The sequence below is a fragment of the Henckelia pumila genome, chromosome 3, assembly GCF_033568475.1.
Source record: "Henckelia pumila isolate YLH828 chromosome 3, ASM3356847v2, whole genome shotgun sequence".
NCBI classification, from domain to species: domain Eukaryota; kingdom Viridiplantae; phylum Streptophyta; class Magnoliopsida; order Lamiales; family Gesneriaceae; genus Henckelia; species Henckelia pumila.
This window is the reverse complement of record NC_133122.1, coordinates 169,342,236-169,356,305: the sequence shown is the minus strand read 5'-3', so window position 1 is coordinate 169,356,305 and position 14,070 is coordinate 169,342,236.

Genomic DNA, 14,070 nt, shown 5'->3' with positions numbered 1-14,070 from the left:
GATAGATTTAATTTCCAAGCCGAAAATATTTAATTTGAGAATTTACGGATTTTGAGAATTAAATTCCGAGAATTCTTAAATTAAAAGAATAAATATTTTATTTTAATATTTATGAAATTTGAAATTAAATTCCATATTTCGGAAATTAAAGAAGATGTATTTTGAAGATGAAACCCGATCAGGGGTTGATTGGAGAATATCGAAGATTCGAGGGATAAAGTGCAAAAGGCCGGGATTATTGATTTAATCCGAATTTATTTAATTTTAATCCGAGTATATTTAATTTGGGAATATTTAGAGTTTCAATTTTAATTCTAATAATCTTAAATTATTTTGGATTGAAATTGAATTAAAACGAAGGCCGAGGACTGAATTGCAATTATTGAAGACTTGAAGGACTAAATTGAAATTTATGCAATACATATCCGATTTAATCAGATTTGTAAGCTTGTACACGTGCATAATTTGTAAGAAACTTCAGAATTCAGAAAGTGAACAGAGGAGCTCGAACCTTCTTCCATTTCCTTTGCTTTTCGATTTTCAAATCGCCATAACTTTTGTTTCGCTCGTCCGATTTCAATTCCGAAAGATGTTCTGGAATCCTTGCGACGAGGGCTTCGATTTGATGTAAGTATTTTGTTCTCTTGGTATGTTTTGAAGAACGAAATATGGCAGAGATCAGATTATGAAACTATGTTGTGTCTTTGAGTTCGTATGCCGTTCGATATCGCAGTCGGATTGAAAATGAATTAATAAACGAACTTGTCATGGTTTCAGCATGTTTTTGACTTGTTAACATGTGATTATAGCTGCTGATATGATGAATTGAATGATGAATTCAGCTGATATAAGTGATACGAATGACTGAATTGATTAGAAAGGAATTCGATATCGAGTCGGTTCCCGATTTTCAATCGCTACAACACCGGTTGATGTTTTGACTTCGTTTTGATAGCCTATAACTGAGTTGAGATAGTTGTTTAGATGTTATGAATGTTATAGCATTTTTATTTCTCGATTTCAGTTGAGTTTCGAAGGCTAACGATTCAAGACTCTGAGTTATATCGAATAAGAAGAAGTTGAAGTTTGAAATGATATTGATTGAATCTATATTGATGATTTTGATTCAATTCTGAAATGATTGAATAGAAAGAGGTTTGATATACATGTTTTGATGATATGTTTCAGAGTTTAATAGGAGACTATTGACTCAAGAACCTCAACTTGAAACCAAAGAAGAAGTGATCAAGATTGAAGTGAATGTGAGTGAAGATGATTGATGTTTGAATGATCAGATTCTTGTAGGCGTTGTTGTTGTACTTCATATCCAGATGTGGAACATGACAAACTCGAGAATGAAAGGTATAATGACGACATCGCGAGTCAGGGACTGTGAAACTCAAGAACGACTATTCTTGAGTTATCCCGAACAAACCACATACTTGTTTAAGTATTTGTTCTTGAGGTAGAACTTATGTTATTGTTGATCCATCATAGGTAGTGGATCTTTATTGCTTTTGATATGATTGTATATTGAATTGATTCTATGCCAAGGTTGCGGTTAACCTTATTTTCTAGCCCGGAATGGCTACGATAGATGGATATCCATGTCAAGATCGGTTACGAATCTTGATGGCAATGAAGTGATAAGAATCAATTCTTGAGATAAGCGCGCTATATAAATTGAGTCTTGATTTGAAGTTTGAGTTGAAATATGCGTTATTTTTACTCTATTCTTGAGTTGATATGTTTAGAGTTGATATAAATTTATTTAACGCATTTATATGTCGATTATACTGAGAATGATTTCTCACCGGAGTTTATCCGGCTGTTGCTTTGTTTGTATGTGTGCATTGCAACAGGTGGGGCAGGAGCTTTGTTGAGACGACATTGATAGCTCAGGAGAGAGATGTAGCAAGTGTGGAGTCGGGTTTATAAGTTAAAGCTTGGTATAGTGATAGCATCAAACATAGCAAGAACTTAAGACTTGAAGTTATGTATTCTATGTTGAATAGCTTGTAGTTTTATATCTCTTAAGCTATTCATTTGATGTAATACATGTATGATTTGATGATAGAAACTTGATATATGAATGTATGCATGTTCTCAGAATTTATAATATGTTTAGACTCAAATTTTGTTGGTGGATTCATGCCATTGTTCCAAGCTTGACAGCAGAAAATGTCTTCTGATGTTTTCTGGAAATGGTGCCCGCTCGATCGGGTGAAGTTCACCGATCGAGCAAGGCCCTTAAATTGAAGGCAGAAAATCGAGCATTTTGGGCTCGCTCGATCGGTAGGTTTTGACCGATCGAGCAAGACCAAAAATGTGCAGACCCGAGAATTTGATATTTTGCTCGCTCGATCGGCTGACTTTGCCCGATCGAGCGAGGCTCTGAGATTTTAAAAAAAAAAAAATTCTGCTCTTGATTTATTATTCTTTAATTGTTTGATTAATTATTTAATTAATCATTAGCTGCCCTAAAACGAGATTAGCAACCCGAGGTCCCCACAACAGGTGGTATCAGAGCGTAGGTTCTGGACTGAGATAGAAGCTGAGCGGGGTAGAGTGAGTCATATGCATTTATAGTATTGCATTATTATGCAATATTTGATTTGATGATTTAATAAATTGCATGTACTCTTGATCTACCTTTGAAATTGAATTGATTAATTTACTGATTTGTAAATTTTCAATTTCTTATCGATGTTATTATAAGAATTTCCCCGGGTGATGTAAGCACCCCAGACTGACAGTATAGTATGGCCAGACTGAACAGAATGGTATGGTCAGATTGAACAGAACTGTATTATTGCTCAGCTGAATGAAGTATCTCTGATTGAACAGAACAGAATATCAGCGAATGAATAGATATATTGCAGGTAGAAGTTGGCCTGAAGTACTTGATCAGTTGTTCAAATACCTGACAGATACCGATGAATGATGTATCAGATTGACTGTCTACCAACTTCGAAACCTAGCAATCATCTGATGAATTTTGATGAATAAATGTTGAAAGAACAGAGGTATATTAATTTGTTGGTAAGTGCTTAGAACATGATTTTTGTTTATAGTTCTTTGCCACAACAGATAGAAATGATGAGAAGGAAAAAAAAATTATACCTTTTAGAAGCTGAATATTTTGAGTATTGAAGAATGTCTTGTTAGATTTCAAGCCTATTATAATTCTTTGAATTGCAAATGATCAGAAGCTCAAGATTGAGTTGTTTAGTTATGGCTTGAATTCGAAGAATATGTCTGAATAAATGTTGATGACTGAAACATGTTATGAAAGACATAGTCTTGTTTAATAGAACTGAAGCTGAATGATGAAGCAAAAGGACTGAAAGTGTAAAAATGCTACGGTGTGTGAGAAAAACACATGTTAGCTACAATTTCTATTCCAGAAGTATACAGAGAATCAGAATGAAATTGCACCTGAGAATGAAATTTCAGGTAACAGATTTATTTTGTTTTGACCTGTCTATTATTGGTGCAATAGATTCATGATAGCTGAAAGCTTATTATATGATCATCTCTGTATCAGAAAAGAGACTGTGTGAATTGAACTAAAGAATGGAACTATTGCTTCGATGAACTGAAACAGAAAATGATTTATTTCGTATTGAAATATCTGTTTATGTTGCATGATAGATGATGATGCAATAATCGAATACAGATTAGTAGAAGAATTGATGATAAGAAGCGATTAAATTAGATCAGTAAGAACATAATGTGCAATTGAATATGATGATATAGAATCTCGAATTAAGATTCCGTGATTTCGGGTTGATATATGATGTTTGATTACAGAAATATGCCGAAATCAGTATATTCGATGCATTATATATGTTCATGATCTAAACCAGAATTGAAAGATATGCCGATGAGTAGAGATTGCAGTTATATTTCTGTAAGATTCTTGACTTTAGTTAAGTTGTGAACTGGAATTTATCAGAGAATTGATGAGTTTATGAATTGAATACTGCTTTCGAGGTTTACAAAATAGATGATGATATGAAAATCAGTTACAGATGAGTCTTTTATTTGATTTTACTGAAGTTATTACATCATAAATCATGATTTTTGAAATTCTTGATATTAATTTCGAGGTTTTGGTACCGACCTCAATCGATTTTGATGGACACTTATTCTTTGTTAGGGTCTGATTTGATTTACTCGTCTTGAGTTGAGATGCTAGTGAGTTGTTTTCACTTAGCATATTGTCATTCATATTATTGTTCTGTGGATGACCTTGACTTAAGTGAGTTTCCCTGATTATGAATTTCAAGAGTTACTGGCTGGTTAATGTATACATTCAGTATATTATAATATTTATGACTCATAACTGATAGAATTTCCAATTGAGATTTGGGAAATAGAACGAAGAGAAGAGATGAATGCGTGATTGATTGATCTTTTGAATTTATGTGCTTGAAGTATTGAGATAGATACGAAAACAGTCAGAATTGCTGTAATCCAAATTAAGTGAGAATTGATTTGGAAGGATTAAAGCACATTGAGATGAGATCAAGTTGTTAGAATTCAATTGAGAAATAGAAATGAAGAACGAAACAGGCATTCGATTAATTGATTTCAGATTCTGTGTATTCTGGTTTGAATATTCAGATGAATGTATGACCAATCGGAATGATTTTTGATTGAAAGCAATCCAGAACTGTTTAGAAGATGAAAGAAACACAGAAAGTAAACTGAAGCGATGAGAATTCAGTATAGAATGCCATATAGAGATATGAATTGAAGCCTCATATCAGAATGAATGAATTCTATTATGATTGAGTATTTGATTGTGCCTGATATTTCCGAAAAGAGATATCAGAATTTGAAGAATTGCACAACAATGAATTCAATATTCATCCGATAATTATTTTATCAGACGATAAAGCAAATAGAAGTAATAGAATTAGTACGTTTTCAAAGTTAACGTACAGAGAGTTTTCGATGAATTTGAAAATCGTTGACCAGATGAGTTCAGTGATAGTTTAGAAACTCCATAATTGTTACGAGAATGTGATTTGAAAGAATATTTTGCGAAACTACCAAGATGAAACAGTTAATGTGAAGTAAACAGGTGGTAGTTATGAACAGATTGATGGAAATTACTGTCTACGATGATTTGTCTATATGATCAACTCACTGAATTGTGATTAGATTCGTTGTATGACGAACAGTAAGCCAAGAAATAATGTTTCAGATTGAAACATTGGGTTTACTATTACATTGTAATACAAATGATTCGAAGAATTTGAGTACTTTTTGAGGTAAAGGTGCAATTTGATATCCTTGAAGTGGGAGAATAATCAGAGAAGATGAATTAAATTTCGAGAATGAATTTTTATCTGACATGATACCGATTATCAATAGTTCTGAATACGTTGAAATCTGTGAATACAGCATATACTCTGATTATTAGATAGTCCGAATAGACTAATCAGATTTGTGGAATACACTATATGAGATGTGAATAACAGCTATCAATTCAGATCTGTGAAGAAGAAAGAGATATGATGAAATTACAGGAATGATTAAAATCTATTGTCAGGAGTAAGACTTTATAATTATTCAACAGATGTGGCATCTATTGATTGATTGATGTTCTGAGAGTTGGTTATATGTGATTGCATTATACCATTTGTCGACTGATGGATTATCTGAGTTGATTTTCAAAATATTGAGAATATTCTCAGAACTTTAATACCTGATTCGGTATTATTTGTCTTGATGTGTTGCCACTTGATGATTACAATTCCTGTAACAGCTAATGAATCGATTTTGAGATAGTGTTATGATGATATGATGAAAAGGAATCAGATTTCTTTGTGTTGGAATGATACTACTGAAGTATATGATATCAGATCAGACATGATTTGTTGACAGCAGATCAGATTTGATTTGAGGAACACAAGGATGATGAATATGAATCTGTATGGAATGAAAGCAAAGAAGATGAATCTGAATTAGTAATTGAATGATAGATATAACTTTTGAAGCTGAAATTGATTAGTTAAGTGGAAAAGTTATTCTTGAAACATCATTCAATTCAGAATAGAGAAAGAGCAGAGTTTAATTTACAGATTCAGAATATGAATGTGAATACTGATTTTGAAGCGATGAATAGAATAACAGTGTAGACTTGATATATCTTCTATGCGGAGCATAGAATGATATCGAGAAAGAAACAAGTCGTTACTGAAGTTGAATTACACTGACTGAGATATCAGATGGAATTGATGATTCGATTGAACGATTTAATCTTTTCAGTTTGATATGATGGATCTGATTTGTTCCATGAGAATAAGAGAAGGAAGTATCAGAAGAATCTTCCGATGTACTTTAATTAGTTGAGATAAATGTCGAAAAGATTTTGAGTTAATTCGATTAGTCGACAAATCCTTGATTGAAGAAAGAAACAGCTCAGAACAAAGTCGTTTCAATGACTTAAAGTACAACTGAATAGATACTGATTACAAGAGAATAGAAGCAGATTCGAAGTAATATTCTGACAAGAGATTGAAAGATGAAGTGAGATACGAAATACAGAGTGGTTGATTGAAGTGAAAATCACTTCAGATAATCATTCAGTCTATTAGATTTGATATTCTGGATGAATACGATTTCGAGGACGAAATCATTTCTTAGAGGGGAGGAATTGTAAGGCCCGAAAATATTAAATTATTAATTATGAGATTTGAGAATAAAATTTCATATTATGGGATAATATTGATTTGAGAAGTTATGAAAATGATAGATTTAATTTCCAAGCCGAAAATATTTAATTTGAGAATTTACGGATTTTGAGAATTAAATTCCGAGAATTCTAAAATTAAAAGAATAAATATTTTATTTGAATATTTATGAAATTTGAAATTAAATTCCATATTTCGGAAATTAAAGAAGATGTATTTTGAAGATGAAACCCGGTCAGGGGTTGATTGGAGAATATCGAAGATTCGAGGGATAAAGTGCAAAAGGCCGGGATTATTGATTTAATCCGAATTTATTTAATTTTAATCCGAGTATATTTAATTTGGGAATATTTAGAGTTTCAATTTTAATTCTAATAATCTTAAATTATTTTGGATTGAAATTGAATTAAAACGAAGGCCGAGGACTGAATTGCAATTATTGAAGACTTGAGGGACTAAATTGAAATTTATGCAATACATATCCGATTTAATCAGATTTGTAAGCTTGTACACGTGCATAATTTGTAAGAAACTTCAGAATTCAGAAAGTGAACAGAGGAGCTCGAACCGTCTTCCATTTCCTTTGCTTTTCGATTTTCAAATCGCCATAACTTTTGTTTCGCTCGTCCGATTTCAATTCCGAAAGATGTTCTGGAATCCTTGCGACGAGGGCTTCGATTTGATTTAAGTATTTTGCTCTCTCGGTATGTTTTGAAGAACGAAATATGGCAGAGATCAGATTATGAAACTATGTTGTGTCTTTGAGTTCGTATGTCGTTCGATATCTCAGTCGGATTGGAAATGAATTAAGAAACGAACTTGTCATGGTTTCAGAATGTTTTTGACTTGTTAACATGTGATTATAGCTGCTGATATGATGAATTGAATGATGAATTCAGCTGATATAAGTGATACGAATGACTGTATTGATTAGAAAGGAATTCGATACCGAGTCGGTTCCCGATTTTCAATCGCTACAACACCGGTTGATGTTTTGGCTTTGTTTTGATAGCCTATAACTGAGTTGAGATAGTTTTTTAGATGTTATGAATGTTATAGCATTTTTATTTCTCGATTTCAGTTGAGTTTCGAAGGCTAACGATTCAAGACTCTAAGTTATATCGAATAAGAAGAAGTTGAAGTTTGAAATGATGTTGATTGAATCTATATTGATGATTTTGATTCAATTCTGAAATGATTGAATAGAAAGAGGTTTGATATACATGTTTTGATGATATGTTTCAGAGTTTAATAGGAGACTATTGACTCAAGAACCTCAACTTGAAACCAAAGAAGAAGTGATCAAGATTGAAGTGAATGTGAGTGAAGATGATTGATGTTTGAATGATCAGATTCTTGTAGGAGTTGTTGTTGTACTTCCTATCCAGATGTGGAACATGACAAACTCGAGAATGAAAGGTATAATGACGACATCGCGAGTCAGGGACTGTGAAACTCAAGAACGACTATTCTTGAGTTATCCTGAACAAACCACATACTTGTTTAAGTATTTTTTCTTGAGGTAGAACTTATGTTATTGTTGATCCATCACAGGTAGTGGATCTTTATTTCTTTTGATATGATTGTATATTGAATTGATTTTATGCCAAGGTTGCGGTTAACCTTATTTTCTAGCCCGGAATGGCTATGATAGATGGATATCCATGTCAAGATCGGTTACGAATCTTGATGGCAATGAAGTGATAAGAATCAATTCTTGAGATAAGTGCGCTATATAAATTGAGTCTTGATTTGAAGTTTGAGTCGAAATATGCGTTATTTTTACTCTATTCTTGAGTTGATATGTTTAGAGTTGATATAAATTTATTTAACGCATTTATATGTCGATTATACTGAGAATGATTTCTCACCGGAGTTTATCCGGCTGTTGCTTTGTTTGTATGTGTGCATTGCAACAGGTGGGGCAGGAGCTTTGTTGAGACGACATTGATAGCTCAGGAGAGAGATGTAGCAAGTGTGGACTCGGGTTTATAAGTTAAAGCTTGGTATAGTGATAGCATCAAATATAGCAAGAACTTAAGACTTGAAGTTATGTATGCTATGTTGAATAGCTTATAGTTTTATATCTCTTAAGCTATTCATTTGATGTAATACATGCATGATTTGATGATAGAAACTTGATATATGAATGTATGCATGTTCTCAGAATTTATAATATGTTTAGACTCAAATTTTGTTGGTGGATTCATGCCATTGTTCCAAGCTTGACAGCAGAAAATGTCTTCTGATGTTTTCTGGAAATGGTGCCCGCTCGATCGGGTGAAGTTCACCGATCGAGCGAGGCCCTTAAATTGAAGGAAGAAAATCGAGCATTTTGGGCTCGTTCGATCGGTAGGTTTTGACCGATCGAGCGAGACCAAAAATGTGCAGACCCGAGAATTTGATATTTTGCTCGCTCGATCGGCTGACTTTGCCCGATCGTGCGAGGCTCTGAGATTTTTAAAAAAAAAAAAAATTCTGCTCTTGATTTATTATTCTTTAATTGTTTGATTAATTGTTTAATTAATCATTAGCTGCCCTAAAACGAGATTAGCAACCCGTGGTCCCCACACAAAATACATGCAAAACACTTAACAAAATGACACTAAAAATGCAAACAAAATAATACTATCAATATCTCATGTTTAACTCAATCAACAAATCAATCGTCATTCAAATTCAACTCAATTCTCAAGATCAAAATCACTTCACCTTGATCAAATCTTTTCTAACTCGACATCTAAATTCTCGAGCTCGATACTCTTCAATTCTAATCTGAAGTACATTGATATAAACCTCAATATCAACTCACAATATCATTTCAATAGTCTCAAAGCTTATTCAACTTCAAATCTTAATCAAATGACCAGAATTCAAACCGGCGGTGTAACGATTCAAATTCGGCAATTCCAAAAGCATAATCATCAACATTTCTATCTACTTTAACTCATATTATACTGAAATCAGCAGCTACATCTCTAAAATGGAAGCCTTAAAAATTCATATTTTCGAAAACTGCTTCAGAAATTCATAACAATTCCAAACGCCGTTCTTTTTTCGATCCGTCTGGGATATGTAATCTATGCTAGCTCAAGCACATATATATCAAATAATAATTACATTCCATCATCCACTCCAAAATAAAAACATGAGAGAACTCAAGAAAACTTACGTCAAAGCATAGCTCTCGGAGCGGTGATCTCAAATATATGTTCAAATCTTAATTCTGACGGACGGATGAAGAAAAATCGGAGCTTTGGCTGGGCTGAAAATGGCGTGTGAATGATTCTGAAATCCCTTGCTTTGATGTTGCTGATTCACGTGTAGATGGTGGAAAGAAGAGTCAAATAGATATATATTAGCTTATTTGAAATTTAGTCCCTGAACTCTTCAGTAATTGGAAATCAATCCTCGGCCTATCTTTTTAATTCAATTTCAATCCTAAATAATTTAAGAATATTAGAATTTAATTCTAAACTCTAAAAATTCTCAAATTAAAAATTCTCGGATTAAAATTAAATAATCTCATGCCTTACCCTGAAACTTCGATAATTGCAATTCAATTCCTGCGCGAGTTTCACCTGCTAATTAACTCCTCTTTCATTTTCGGAACTCGGAATTTAAATATTAAATCCCATGAATATGCATTTCAAATATCTTCATCTTTTAATTTTAAGAATCCCTGAATTTTAATCTCAAAATCCTTAAATTCTCAAATTAAATATTTTCAACTCGGAAATTAAATCTCTAATTTCCATAAATTCTCCAACTAATATTTTCCCATATTTGGAATTTAAATCTCAAATTCCGTAATTAATAACTTAATATTTTTGGACCTTACAATTCCTCCCCTCTAAGGAATGATTTCGTCCTCGAAATCGCATTCAATCGAAATATCAAATCTGATAGACCGAATGATTATCTGAGTTAATCCTCACCTCAATCATATAACTCTGAACTTCTTATCTAACCTCGTAATCTCTTTCCAGTTTATCTCTTCATTTGGTGTCTATTTGCTTGTACTTTGCTCCGTCAAGGATCTGTCAACTATCTACTTTACTCAGAATAGTATCAGACTCTGTTTTGACCGATTGAAATACATAGGAAGAATCTAACTGATACTTCCTTAACTTAGACACATGGAACATATCTGATCTCGTTTGTCAAGCTGAAAAGAATACATATTTCAGTGAAATCATTAATTCTATCTGCAATCTTAGACAGTGTAATTCAGCTTTTGTGACGAATTGTTTTCTTTTCTATACTATTCGATGCTCTGCAAAGAATATATATCAAGTCTACACTGTCATTTTGCTCACAGTTACAAAATCTATACCCACTTTTACTTAAATTCTATGGGTTCTATATATCTTTTCGGATATCTTTTCTGCTTCGTCTTTCTGATCGATCATATCAATTCTATTCTTCTGTAATGACTAAGTGATCTTACATTTGAGCGGTTCATTTTCTGAATTCACAATTAGTATCAGTTATTCGATTAGCTCAAATCTTATTCGTTTTTGCTGTCCTTGTTTAACGTTCACAAGGAATATTCTAGCTGATATTCTTTAGCTTATACTCAAGGATCACGTCTCATCTATCACACAAATAGAGTCTAAATCAATGATTTAGATTATCATCTCTCTGTCAATACTCACGAGAATCCATTATCAGATCGTTTCTGGAATCTCTTTCAGAAGTGAACGATGCTTCTGAAACAAAACATTTCTCACTGAACACTCTATTCAAGCTTCAACATCATTCAATTCCCAACTCTATCCAGACTGCTCCGTTCTTATTTTATACAACTCAATCTTCACATTCTTTGTCTTTTCTCAAACCACATCTGATCTGATAGTTGATACTTCACAAATTCTGTCTCAACATCAAGAATTTCTGATTTTCTTCTCATCTCATAATTGGAATCATCATTTCTATATCTCTCAGATAGTTGTTACAGGAATCATAATACTCAAGTGGCAAAATCAGTCAGATAGTACCGAATTAGATACTATAGGTCTGAGCATTTCCTTGAAAATGGGGATAGTCACCTCAGACAATCCATCGATCGAGGATGGTATAATGCAATCACATACAACCAAACACTCAAAACCTCTGAAAATCAGTACCACAATCTATCAAATAAATCTAAAGTCTATATCTCGACATTAGAGTTCAATACTTCCTGTAAGCTCAAATCATCATTATATTCTTTACAGCTATCTACTCATATCTGTATGACCTCCAATACAGCACATTCTCGGTTTTGTTGAAATATACTCTATTTCAAATCGCACATTCATGACGATTCGAGCAGTTCTAAACAAAAAATCTTTCAAAAAGTTTATTTTATTTCGAATTGCCAATTACTACACTGTTTCATAGACCATCTGGTCTCTTCTTTTCTACTTCATTTACTGGAAATTTAAGTATTGGAAAGTCAATCCTACCATCTCTGTTTTCATTTTCTTTCATCAATACTAATTTCTCAGTAATTCATACATTTTGGGGACAACTGAATGGATATTAAATCTGTTGTAATGTGCCTCTTTTCAAAGTCCAATATTCCATATCTAGAATATCGAGCACAATCAACCGATTATTCACTTCAAATACACTCACTCTAATATGTTGTATTACCTCATATCGGGATTTATCATTCTCAATCGAACTCTAATCGCTTGATCTCATATCAGAGTTGCTTTAATCTTTCCAAACCAATCGAACTTAGCTTGGATTTCAACAATTCTGTTTGTTTGAGTATCTATCACAACACTCAAGCACATAAAGGAAAGATCAATCGATCAAGCATTCATCTAGTTTCTTCGTTCTATTTCCCAATTATTGGCAATTCATGCCATTAACCCCAAAAATCTTGCTGATACTCTATCAGTTACGAGTCAAAGACATCAAAATATACTGAATATATACATCAACTACTCAACAACTCTTGAATTTCATAATCAAAGAAACTCATTCAAGTCAAGGTCATCCAAAGATCAAATATTCTGAATGACAAATCCGCTAAGTGAAAACAACTCACTTGCATCTGAATAACAAAACCTCAGAATCAATATCAAGAAATTCAAGAATCATGATTTTATGATGTAATAACTTCAGCAAAATCAAATAAAAGGCTCAACTGTAACTGAATTTTCTTTTATTCTCATTTGATATGAGTTTATCAAGTAATTCCCATTTGATCATAGTCATTTCAAATCCTATCGATTCAATTTACGGTTATACAATTCATAACCTCTCTGATACTAGGATAACTTGCTTTAATCACTCTTGTGATTGGTTCCGAAGTTCTTCATTTAAGTGGGGATATTCTATACGAGTATTCACACTAACTTCGTACCAGACACCCAATTCAATATAGAACTTTGTTCACATCACAGCAAGGTCGGAGTATATATCATCTGCACACTTTTGTACATTCTAACCATTGACATATATGTCAATTCCAGGTTAGTTCTCTACTGGTCTAGTTCATAAACTAGAATTCTTCCGACACTCTGTTGCATTAATCTTGATATAGCCCGTATCAAATAAAAGAACTCTTAGTTTTTGAAACACATATCATAAATTTCAAGTTCTATATCATCAAGTTAAATCTTATATCCTCAAATCTGTATTTCATCTTTTCTGACTAATCGTGCAAAGACTTCACATCTAGTCAAAGGCAAAGACTCAACAAATACAATAAATAAAGGCTCATCAGATCAAGATTGTAGCATAACAAATCACCGTTCTATTATGCAATGAGATCAATAATCATCAATACATAAACAGGTTAAGTAGAGTTACTCACTTACATGCAATCTCATTATCTGATACAACTTGAGCCCAATTCTTCTGTACTTGCTTCTTGCCTAGAAAATTATTCTCCTATTTCTTAACATACTCACCCTTAGACTAAATCGATTCTTTGTTGTTGGGTGATCATTAACTTTTTCTTCATAACTGTTCTGCTATAAAATCTATATCTGAGGTGAGAATCGTAGTTTTCTCAACTACAAAGTTTGGCAAATTCTGCTATTCTATCTTCTCTATCAAGTACAGAAACAACTTTCTGATAACGATTCTGTTTACATACCTGCCAAACAATTTCAGTACCTTGATTCTTAAAAATTCTTTTCTTCACAATTCATCAACTTCTTGCTAAGGCATGGAGTTGATATCAAATCAGGCTGGTTTCATGTTCATCTGAGTAATCTCAACTCGAACAACGGATCCAGCTCTTCAAATCAACTTCCTTTCGTCTTAGAATATTCTGTATCTCTCTGGGTTGGTGATTAATAGCTCAACTCCAAAGCTACTCAAATAACACCATCTTCAGTGCTATTATCATATCTATCAG